The following is an 11,962-nucleotide window of genomic DNA, read 5'->3' on the forward strand; positions in this document are numbered from 1 at the left end:
GGCCTGAGAAAGGCAGCCCACAAGGCCAGCAATTACGAAAGGCTCCAGGAAACCTTCCAAGAATGAAAACCCTCAGCATTTTCAGACGCCCTGACCAAGGCTTTATTATAACATACCAACCTGGACCTGAGACCCCAGCTGGGAGACCACTACTAATGACTACTTTTATCCCAGAGTTTCCCCCATATTAAGGCCAAACTAAGGGGCCTCGAGAGGGGACCCCTAACTCCCCAAGCTTTAAGGTGTATAATGGCCCAGAGCAGAAACATCAGGTGCTCGCTCAAGCCATCCGTCCAGCCTCAGCATCTGTCCCTGGTTCCACTGGCCCATGGAAGGGTCCCTCAGGACCACCTAGACCCTATTTTAAATGTGGTCAGATGAGTCACTGGGCTCGTACATGTCCTAAGCCTCACAAGCCTCCAGGCCCTTGTCCTAAATGCCATCAGGAGGGATACTGGGCCATTGGCTGTCCCTGAGCCCCTAGCACCCCCTGGCCATCTGACCCTTCTGGCTCCCCTTTCTACCTCTTAGAACTGACTGCAGAGGATGGACGAGGCCCAGGTCCCCATCACTGATCACTACCGTCACCCCTCGAGAACCCAGGGTAACTGCGAATTTCAGGAAGGGTTGTCTCCTTCCTCCTGGACACAGGGGCTACATATTCACTCCTCAAGGAGTTCTGGGGACTACCACTCGTTCTGTGACCTCTATTGTCAGGGTAGAGGGCAAACCTTACCAACCCTACAGACACACCTGGCCTTGTTTGAGCTTTTGGCTCTCTAATTTTTAATTACTCCTTTTTGGTCATTCCACAGTGCCCTGTTCCCCTCATGGATAGGGACATCCTCAAAAGTTGGGGACCGCGCTTTCCTTCTCCCCTCATATACGCTTCCATCCAGACTCGCCTGCCGCTCCCCTGATCCTCACCCTTCCTTAGGACCATCCCCACTCCGTCTGCCAGTGCCTTCCATTACCCCTGTCCAAGGTGGACTCTACTGTCTGGGATGTTTCAAGTCCTTCCATCGCCTCACCCACGAGCCCATTCACATCCGTCTCAAAGACCCCCTCCATGTTCTGGCCCAGTCACAAAACCTGCTCTCCCCACAAAAACTCCCGGGCTCACACCTATCATTCAAGACCTCCTGTGAAAGGGCTTCCTCAGCCTCATTCCCCTATAACACCCCATCTTGGCAGTGAAAAGGCTAATGGTTCCTACCGCTTGGTCCAAGAGCTCCGTTCCTTCAACTCTGCGGTCGTCCCGATCCATCCCGTGGTAACCGATCCGTGTACCCTTCTCTCCTCCACTCCTTCCGGGACCTCTTACTGCTCAGTGCTAGACCTGACAGATGCCTTCTTCTCTATCCCCTCCATTCTGACTCCCAAGACACTTTCGCCTTCCCACGGACAGACCCTGAGTCTTATAACTCACTCAGCTGACGGGGACAGTTTCCCCCAAGGGTTCTGAGACAGCCCTCATATCTTCAGACAGGCCTTGGCTAAGGACCTAGTGTCCCTACACCTCCCTCAGCCTGTGGTGCCACAGTATGTTGATGACCTCCTTTGCAGTCCCCCCTTGAGGTCAGCCATCAGGACACCTGTAAACTTCTCCACTTCCTTTCTGCCCGTGGCTATAGGGCTTCTCCATCCAAGGTACAGCTCTCCTTGGCCATGGTGACAGACCTAGGCCTCCTCCTGACCCTACACACAGCCATGACGGTCGACAGACAGGGCCTCATCACTAACAGACCAACCCCTCTACTGAGGAAGACCTTCTCTCCTTTCTGGGTGTGGCGGGATTCCTCAGAGCTTGGATTCCTAACTACTCCATGTTGGCTAACCTCTATATGATGCCACCCGGGACCCCCTCTCTGAACCCTAACCCTCTGTGACAAGGCCCCTCACCAGGCTCCGCAGGCCTCCTCCAGGCCCCTGTCTCCGTCTCCCTGAGCTCACACACCCACCTCACCTTCAGGTGGCTGAAAAGCAGGGATTTGCTCTAGGGGTCCTCAGACACATGCTGGGGCCAACCTTTGGCCCCGTGACCCTACTGTTCGGGGATGGGCCCCTTGCCTACAAACATTGGCAGCAGCCTTTCTACTCATTAACAAGTCAAAGCAGCTCACCTTTGGGGTCCCACTCACCATCCTGGCTCCCCATAACCTAAAGGATCTCCTCACCTACCAGGGCTTGCATTCCTTACCCTGTCACCTTTGATCTCTACAGGTTTCCCTGGCGGGAGAGCCAGTCTCCTCTCCACACCTGCTCACCTTTAAACCCTGCTACCAGGACGCTCCCCCCCTCCTCCTCTCACCCACTCATGCACTGAGACTCTGGGGCAGCTCCTTCCGCACCCCTCCCACGCACAGGAGGCCCTGCTCCAGGCCACATGCACAGGGCCCACAGATGGCCTCTCCTTCCTTCAGGGGGAGTCGTCAGGCAGTGTGTGCCACAGTCTCTCTCACCTCAGCTGTGGAAGCCGCTCCCCTCCCCAGTTACACATCCGCTCAGCAGGCTGACCTGGTGCCCGCCGAGCCTTCACTGTGGCAAAGGGAGCCTCCCTCGATGTCTACGGTGACCTTAAATACGCTGTCCACCTACTTCTCTCCCACTCTGCTACTTGGGAGGAGTGCGGATTCCTTACCACCAAGGGGACTTCAGTTACTAATGCCCCTTGACCTCGGATCTCCTTCTCAAAGCGTCCCTCTGCCATTGGAATCTCACATAGTAAGTCCCACCAGACAGACACCTCCTGTGTGACCCTCGGCAACCACACGGCAGATTCTGAGGCAAGGGCCACCGCCCTCCCACAGCTACTCCACCTGCGGTCCTCGGCCTTGCTAGTCCCCCAGTGGACTCTCCCCGACCTGACACTCAAAGATGCTCACCTTCCTTCCCACCCCCCTTCACCCCAACACCACACCTTTAAAACAACTTCTCACTTCTCATCTTAAACTCTCTTCAGAGGACCCAAAATTCCTGTCTACCCTCTGCCTCCTGTGAAATCTGCCCAAAACCAACCCCACCTCCAGTCTCCGCCCCCTGCCTTCCTTTACACCAGGCAATAGGACATCTCCCTGGCTCTGATTGGCAGCTGGACTTCACCCATATGCCTCTGGTCAAGTGTACAAATTTCTCTTGGTACTTGTTGAATGAATCCACTCCCCATGTCTGTAGCTAAGGCACTCAACATCTCCTGGCATTTCATATCCCTTCCATCCCCAGCCCTCTGGCCAGGTAGAACGTACCAACCGGACCTTGAGGAACACTCTCACTAAACTATCTCTTGAATCACCTTTAAAGTGGACCGAACTCCTTCCCTTGGCTCTTCTTAGGTTACGGGCCCTCCCAAAGAAGCCACTCCACATCTCCCCTTTTGAGGTTCTGTATGGACGGCTGTCTCCCTGCTCAGCTCAGCCCCTCTGATTCTCCACTGCCCCTTGCTCCTCATCTTTTCTGGCCCTTCCTACATACATTAGGAACCTTCTTTGGCAACACAGTGATGCTGTTCTGGCCAAGCCTAGCTCTGACTCTTCCCCCTCTCCCACTCGGTCTCCTGGTGACCAGGTACTTTTTAGCCCCCCCTCCCCCAACAGACCCTCCTCCCCCTCTCAACTCTCTGCAAAATGGACTGGACTCTATCAGGTCATTCTTACCGCTCCTTTGGTGACCCACCTTGAGGACATCCCATATTGGGTTCATAACTCCCATTTAAAATGGTTTTCTCGGCCCTTTTATACAGTGACACCCACAGGCCCTCTCAAGCTGCATTTCTCCAAGGCCGGAACCCCCAGTCTCCCTTCAGTCTCTGAGGACCATGAGGACACTGCAGAACCCTGAGACATCCTTCCCTTTTTCACCTTTGCCCTCCTCCCTCCTTCTGCACTCACCTCCCAGGGGGCCACTACCAGGAGCTACCACTCCAATTTCTAGGAGACTCACAGCAACTTGCTCAAACCTTACTGACCACACAGTCCCAGCCTGATTCTTTAGCTGCTGTGGTTCTGCAGAATTGAAGGGGCCTTGATCTTTGATGGCTGAAAAGGTGGACTTTGTCTGTACCTGCAGGAGGAATGCTGTTTTTATGTCAATCAACCTGGTATAGAAAAGGACAAGATAAACAACCCAACAGGACCTTGAACATCGGAAACAACAGCTCTCCTCTACCAAAGGATGGCAGGAATACCAACCCCTCACCAAAAACTGGGGCACGGGGGACAGCAGTCCACCACCACCCAACCTCTGACATGGTTCCAATGACATAGTGAGCCCATAATGAGGGATTCAAATGCTGCCCCTTTACAGCAGGAAGCAGTTATAGAAGATGGAGCTACGTCCCTGTTCCCTAGGGGGCCCGATAAAAAACAAAAAGGGGGGGAATATAACGTCCTTGCTTAGCATCTGGATGGCCATCTTAAGTGGCAGCCGCCAGACCGCCCCCTCATACCACCCCAACCGCTAACCACCCACATTAGGACCCACCTGGCTCTGATTCCTGAGCCCCCCCCCCATAAAAGTCCCAGGACTCAGGCCTGGGTAGCCCTCTCCAGATGGAGAGTGGCCTCTGTCTGTCAGCTCCCACGTGGATCTCGCCATTCCTCGCTCGCCGTCTCCCGTTCCTCGCTTTCCCTTCGATAGGCATCCTCGATGCTTCCCCCTTGGCTTCCCAGAGCCCTGAGTCTCGGCTACAGGACCGGGACACCACGATGGAAGGGGAATTCAGAGTACACGCTGCGTCCTGGAGACCTGTCCAGCCCTGCCCAGCTGCCCCGAGCTCCAGCCATTACACAGCCTGCAGAAGGCCATTCCGCAGTCCTCGGGCAGCCACCCCAGGGTGACGGGGATCATGAAGACCTATTTCCATGAGCACCAGCCTTTGCCCACTCCACTGGCTGTGAAGCGAGGTCCTTGGTCACAACAGCTGGTTTGTGCCGGGTTTCTGTTCCAGCGACTAAAAGGCTCAGGGGTCACTCTAGTTAAACTGGGCTACCTGGGCTGTGCAAAATAACCACACAAGAAACACAAATACCTTTTTCTTTGGGGTCACTGTGACGGCTCCTCTGACCTTAAGGGTCCGCAGAAAGAGAGAGAGCGAGAGCACGCGCTGACCCCTTTTATTGAGGAGAAGCTATTCAAATGAGGCCAGGGGTCAGGTTTCAGGGGGCTGAGTCTATCTTCATGATGTCCACTGTCAGCAGGTTGACTGACACCTGGGTAGGCCACACCCAAGGGCACAGTAAGAGGAGGGGACACACACAAGGCACTTCCATGGAAGATTCTATCCTAAACAGGGCAAGGGGTTAGATTACAAAGGAACAGGTGAGCATAGCTTCACTCATGGGGCTGTAGCAAGACACATCCATTTCTGTGACTGAGCGCCTCAGCACCCAGCTGGGGAGTGTAACTCAGTCACCCGTAAGGTTGGCCTCCCACAGGTTTGCCCAGCTCCATGGCTTGGTGGCTCAGGCCAGGGCTGCCTGAGTCCACAGGGGGTGGGCCCAGCAGGAGTACTGTGGCCACGGACAGGCAGTTCCCATCCTGAGTGTGTCCTGCTGGCGAGCCCATTGCAGAGCCCTTCCCTGATGGCAGCAGCCAGTGGAGCCCTGCACTGGGTGTGGCTCTGGTCTCTGCTGTGTCCGGGGAGGGCACTCAGCAGACCAGCCTTGGTGAGTGGGTCCATGTGCTGCCATGCATGAGCACCATCCCTGTGGCCAGGAATGTCCCTAACAAGCCCTGTGGACGGTGATGGCGGCTGGGAAGGAGGGTGGCCAAGAACGGGCCATCTTATCCACCTGGGCATCAAGAGCCCCTCCACGGACAGGGTGAGCTCCTTGGTGAGCATTCGTGGGGGTCACAAATACCGTCACACGCTGTGCCCTTCTGGAGAGGGCTGACCTGACCTCTGCGCCACACCTGCTGCCTTTCCCAGGCGCGTGCTGGGTTCCAGGTCACACTATCCAGCCAAACCATCAGCAGCGAGCCATGGACCAGTGTAACCCCAAGCGCCACTCCCAGCAGGTGAGACGAGCAGCGCGTAGTCTGACGTTCTACCCCGAGGTCATCTCCCTTCACCGTCCCTCAGAGGAGGCTGCAGGTGACCCACTGTGGGATGGCGTCTACCTGTCCTGCAGGTCCAGATTTTCCCCTTCCTTGGTCCTCAGGTCCCAGGGAACTCGCTGGGAAGCCCTTGCTGTGGCCTAGCGGGAGGCAAAGGGGCATGGGCCCACTGTCATCAGGGCCACTTCGTGGGACTCACCTGAAGCCTCAGGGCCCTGGAGTCAGGCTGGTGTCTCCTGACGATGGAACACAGCTGGCTTGCCCAGCTCCACGGCTTGGTGGCTCAGACCAGCACCATTCAGGACGGACAGTTCAGGCCACGCGCTCAGTCTACCAAGGCCCAGAAGGAGCCTAGAATCTGTTTCTCAAACAGCGTCATCCACTGAGGATGGCAGGGCGTGGCTCCCAAACCCGGAGGGCACTGAGGTGGGCTCACCCATGGGAGCCTGGCTCAACCCCCACAGAGCTTCCCCGCCTGCCACAGACCTCAGCATGGGATCTGCTGGTCACGCACAGACCCAGGGCAGCCTGGGCTGTGGCAGAGCCTCCTCTTGTCTGGGCCTCTCTCAAGACTTCAGCCTTGGAGTCACATGCCAACTGTATGTGCTACTTCCAAAGAGGCCACGAGGCACAGTGTGAATGAGATGTGGCCCTCAACAGGCCCGCAGGGATCTCACTAGGACTTATTCCCTGCCCTCTGGCCCTCGCCCTGATGGCAAGTGTCTTTGGGTAATTACTGCCTCCTGCTGTCTAGGCTGCTGTCAATGGAGTGGGCCAGGAAGATGTCCTGTAGAGGGGAAGTGGACCCAGCTCCCCACAGAATGGGTCGACCGAGAGATGGGACAGCCGCGTTGGCAGCTGAAAGCAGCTGGCTTCTGGAGGCCTTTGCTACGAGGGAAATAGGGATCGAAAGCACCCTCTGAGGATCAACGGCTGAGAGGTTGAGCCACGACAAAACTTAAAACCCCTGCTTTGAAAAGACAGCGTTAAAAATGAGACGACAAGCCTCAGGTGGGAGGAAATCTCTGCCCAACATTTACCTGTTACGGGCTTCATGTCCAAAACACAGAGAACTCTTAAAGTCAATTATAAGAAAACAATGCAATTTAAACATCCAAACAGCTCACAGAAGGAAACACACAGATGCTAAATAAGCACATGGAAAGATGTCTGGTATCAGTGCCATCAGGGAATTGCAGATTAAAGCCACAAGGAGACCCCACTCCACGCCTCTGAGGACCCGACAGCACCGCAGGCTGCCAAGGACATGGGGCTGCAGGAGCGCCCTTGCTCCAAAACCATGAGGGTACTGAGGTGGGGTTCACCCATGGGAGGGAATGCGGGTGGGGCAGCCGCCGCCCAAGGCAGTCCGACAGTCCACAGAGCTGGGATTCAGCCTTCCACAGGTCAACGACAAATCAACTGTGGTACATCCCGACAAAGGAGTACTACTCAGCACTGAAAATACAAGCCATCAAGCCACAAGAGGACCATGATGCATCCCTTTTTTTTTTTTAATTTAGAGACAGAGTCTCACTGAGTTGCTTAGGACCTCGCTAAGTTGCTGAGGCTGACTTTGAACTCCGGCTTCAGCCTCCTGAGCTGCTGGGACTATAGGCCTGCTCCTCTGTGCCCAGCTGGGAGCATCTCAGATTCTTGCTGCTCAGTGAGAGAGACCCACTGAGAAGCCTGGTGCTGGGTGGTCCCCAGTACATGGGGCCAGCACAGAGACCCAGAGGTGCTCTCGTCTCCCAGAATTGGTCCGTCCAGAGCCAGCGTCCAGCAACCCTCCAGAGTTTGAGTTTCCCCTGCCCAAGGCACAGTCACCCTGGAGAGTGGCTGCAGGTCCCTTTGGGAAGCTGGAAGAAAGATGGCAGTAAATCATGGTGGCTGAGCAGGGTCCTTCCCAGAAGACCCAGGCCTTCCTTGTTCATGGCCATCTCCAGCCGGACCCTGAATGGGGGAGGGCGTGGCTCCAGGCGAGACTCCAGTCCAGCTGCACCTGAGCTCCCTGGCTTCCATTCTAGGGACATGGTGACCAACAGGCCAAGGCACAGGTGTCCATGGGCCAGACTCTCTGACCCCTGCCCATCACAGATGCCATTTCAGCACAGGCCCAGGGGCTCCTGCTGTCCCCTGATTCCGATGTCCTGCACTCCTTGAAGACCACATTCTCCCCAACAAGATGCCCACCCTGACTGGCTCCTCCTCCCTCCGCCGTAGTCCTGATGCTGCTGTTGGAAATACCAGAACCTCACTTCAGGGCAACCCAAGTGAAGGGTGGCCCTGGCTGACCTCACTGCCAGTCCCTGTATGTGCGGGTCCTCAGCTGGGATGGGGCCACCCTCACCCTACCCTTTGCCAGGCAAACCCTGCTGTGCCCCACCCTCCCTGGGCACCCAGAGAGGGACCTTGTGGGAAGACCCATGAGGGGCAGGAAAGCTCCCTGCAGCTGCCCAAACTGGTCATGGGTGGCCTCTGCAGCCAGGGCCATGTGGTTGGGCCCCCCGGACCTTAGGGACTTGGTCCCCTCCCCTGCAGTCCCTGCTGCCTCTGAAGAGGCCCAGGCTGCTGGGAGGCCACGTCAGATGGACACAGCTTCTCCAGGGCACTCAATGAGCAGGAGCTGAGTGGACAAGGAGGTGAGTGGCGACGAGGGTGCTGGGAGCGGGCGAAGCTGAAACCGCAGCGTCAGCTTCTGGGTCCCTGGGGCCTCTGGCCAGGGCTGCAGCCGCTCCACCCTGGGGAGGGCTCCCTTCCTGGTGGGGGAAGGCCGCCCCTCCCCGTGCCCTCACCGGCTGAGAGGTGGGCTGCTTCCTCCTCGAAGGAGCCTCTTGTCCATCACAAGGGCTCACCTGGCCACTCCCAAGGCCACCCCTGGCCCCCACCTGGGGGTCAGAGTGCCCACTCCTGGTACCCACACTGGGTGGGTGCCCACTTAGGAACATGGGGACACTGCAGATGCCGACACCAGCCTCCCTTTCTGAAGCCCTCTGGCCCTGTCCCCGCCCCACCTAAGACGCTCCCAACCCTGCCCCTGTCCCAGCACCCCTGTACCTGCCCCATGACACAGAGGCCCTGAGCCTCCTGCAAGGGGTCTGCAGCCCCAGTGGGAAGGAGCACTGTCACAGCAATGTCCCTTGGCTCCTGAAGGGGTTTAAAGGTGCCTGTGAGCTACCTATAGCCTTTGTCACTGGGGACTCATCACCAGCCACCAGGAAAAGGGCTGGAAGTGCTTCCAGGCAAGAGGCTGTAGAGGGTTCCATCCGCAGCCCTCGGCTAGCCTTCTTACTGACCCCGAGGGAGTCCTGAGAGGTGCGACCGCCCCAGAGGTCATTCAGGGACACCCTCCCGGACACGCTGGTGCCCCAGCCCTTTCTCTGCTCCTTCAGCATCTCTGGTGGCCCTGGGCAGGACAGTGGGGCTCCATGGTGCCAGCCCCATGCACTACAGGGTGGCACAGCATGGATACGGGTGGAGGTGCCTCCTGTCCCCAGGACTCTCCTGGGGGGCAGCCATGTGCCAGCAGGGTAGATATGGCACTGGAGCCCACTCCCTCCCTGACTCCCTGGAGAAGGGCCAGAGTGGGGGACAGGATGGCCCTCCAATGTCCAGGGCATGGGGCATTTGCAATGCAGGAGCCTGGTCTGAGGGCAGCCCAGCTACTGAAAGCCAGGGCGGGGTTTGCTAGGGTAGGCAGGACAGCCCAGGCTGCAGGGCCCAGGGCCAGCTGACCTGGACACAGGGTGGCAAGGAAGGTGGCTCAGGGAGGCCCCCGGGCAGCTCCCAGGGTGTGTCTCAGCCATGGGGGACCACTTGAGGACGGGGCCAAAGGCAGAGAGGCCAGCCTGAACTCAGGTGCCCGCATGGCCCTGACGGGTCAGCTCAGTGGGCAGGAGGGGAGTGAGCTCACAGTGCCCAGGCGACGGCAGGCTGGCCTTCCTAGATGGGACAGGTTGTGCGTTACCTGCCCTGCCCTGCTGGGCCTACAGAGGCCCCGCCCAGGTCAGGCACAGGCCCCAGGCTCCAGGGCTCAGGGCCCTGGGGCTCATTGCTGTGTGGAGGGGGCTTCTGTGAGCCCTCCCTCCAGGTGCTGAAGGTTGGGCTCCCCTCCAGGTGGCTGGGGTCCCCCTGCCAGGTCTCCTAGGTGGCTGGGGGGGTCCCTCAGGAGGACAGAGACTGCCACCTTCTGGTCTAGCTGGAGGGGGCTGCTTCTGCACCAAGGTCTCCCCAAACTGCCAGGGTTCCCAGAGGCAGTTGCCCAGGTAAGCCGAGGCGCCAAGCAGTGACTAGGGAAGAGTGAGCGGTGCAGGAACGGGGAGCAGAACGAGGGGGGGCGGGGGGGGCGAGGGGGAGGAGGAGCTAAGGGAGCCGCCCGGAGTCTGGCCCAGGAATTCAGGGCTCAGGGGCCGATGGGCAGAGCCCTTCTCAAGACCGACTCGGATGGGCAAATCTAGGCTTTCAGATAAAATGCACGTTTTAGAAACATTTTACGGTTATAGGCATGGAAAGGGTGGCCCAGTGATACACACCTGCAGTACCAGCTACTCAGGAGGATCACAAGTTCAAGGTCAGCCTCAGCAACTTACTGAGAGTCTATCTCAAAATCAAAAGTGCTGGGGTGTAGCTCAGTGGGAGAGAGCTTCCCTAGCTGGGTAAGTCACTGGGTTCGATTCTCAGCATCACGTAAAAATAAATAAAATAAAGTCATTGTGTCCATCTACAACTAAAAAAGAAATATTTAAAAAAAATCCAATTGTAGCCATTTGGAGATCCAGTTGCAGCCATTTAAATTAGACCCCCTTCCTTTGCCCGCCCCAATTTAAAATTAGCCAATCACAGTGGACTGTAACCTGGGGCTTCTGCTATGGGGCCAGGGGCAGCGCTAAGTCAGAGGGAAGAGCAGGCCAACCACCTGCCCAGGTGTGCTTGCTAGCCAGGCTCCAAAGGCCGCCCACTTCCCAGCGTGTGTGTGACTTCTTGCCACCGGGACTTCTAAGAGTCACACCTCACCTTCCTAATGAAGGACTCTCGTGACATACTGGAATTCTTCTCCTCTTCTTCCTCCCTGACTTACAGAGTCAACCTTTTGTTTATCTCTGTCTGGATCCCAATACTTCCCAGTTTATTTTGTTGTTTGACAACAGCTTTGGACACTGGGTCCCTTTAGGATAGATCCTATGACAAAACCATTTTAATAAATCAATTAATTAATTAATAGACGAAGGAAGAGGATAGGGAAAAGGGGGTCCTGTGTGCACACTCAATACCTTAAAGATAAAGGCCGGGGGCAGGAGAGTGGGGCTCTGCTGGGGACAAAGCAGTCGGCCACCCCCTTGGCCCTGACCCATTTCACACCTGGGCCTCCACCTGGAGCGGCTTGGTGGGCACTCAGCCCCTGCCCTACAGACCCAGCTGGGCATTCCGGAGGACCAGCGCTCCAGAGGGTGTGCAGGGAAGGACGAGGGCTCCAGCGCCCGAGGGAGGGCAGGGGACCGCAGCGGTGCCCTCTGCCATCTTGCCAACACAGATCTGCTCCACCAGCTTCCAGAACATCGAGGACTTCCTTGCTCAGAGCCATCTGGGCCTCCCCACACACAGAGGTCACCTCATGTCTAGGAAGACCCCACGTTACCTGAGGTGGAAGGGGGACCCACCCATCCAGGATGGGGCACCGCAGCCTTGGAGCACCCAGCAGCGGCCCAGGGGTTCACGCCAGCCCCACCCCATGGGGTGGTTTCACAGACTGCATTACGTCACGCGGAGGGTCTCTTTGGCCCCCAAGGCCCACTGAGTGGCCGAAAATGGGCCCCTCTGCCCCATTCATGGTTTACACCATTTTGTGTGGGTCACTGACTCGTGTTTACAAAGGGGCCCCATGCGGGTGTGGGTGAGGTGCAGTCCTCCT

The sequence above is a fragment of the Marmota monax genome, unplaced genomic scaffold (assembly GCF_021218885.2).
Source record: "Marmota monax isolate L192 unplaced genomic scaffold, Marmota_monax_Labrador192_F-V1.1 WCK01_AAM20220418_F8-fsc00038, whole genome shotgun sequence".
NCBI classification, from domain to species: Eukaryota; Metazoa; Chordata; class Mammalia; order Rodentia; family Sciuridae; genus Marmota; species Marmota monax.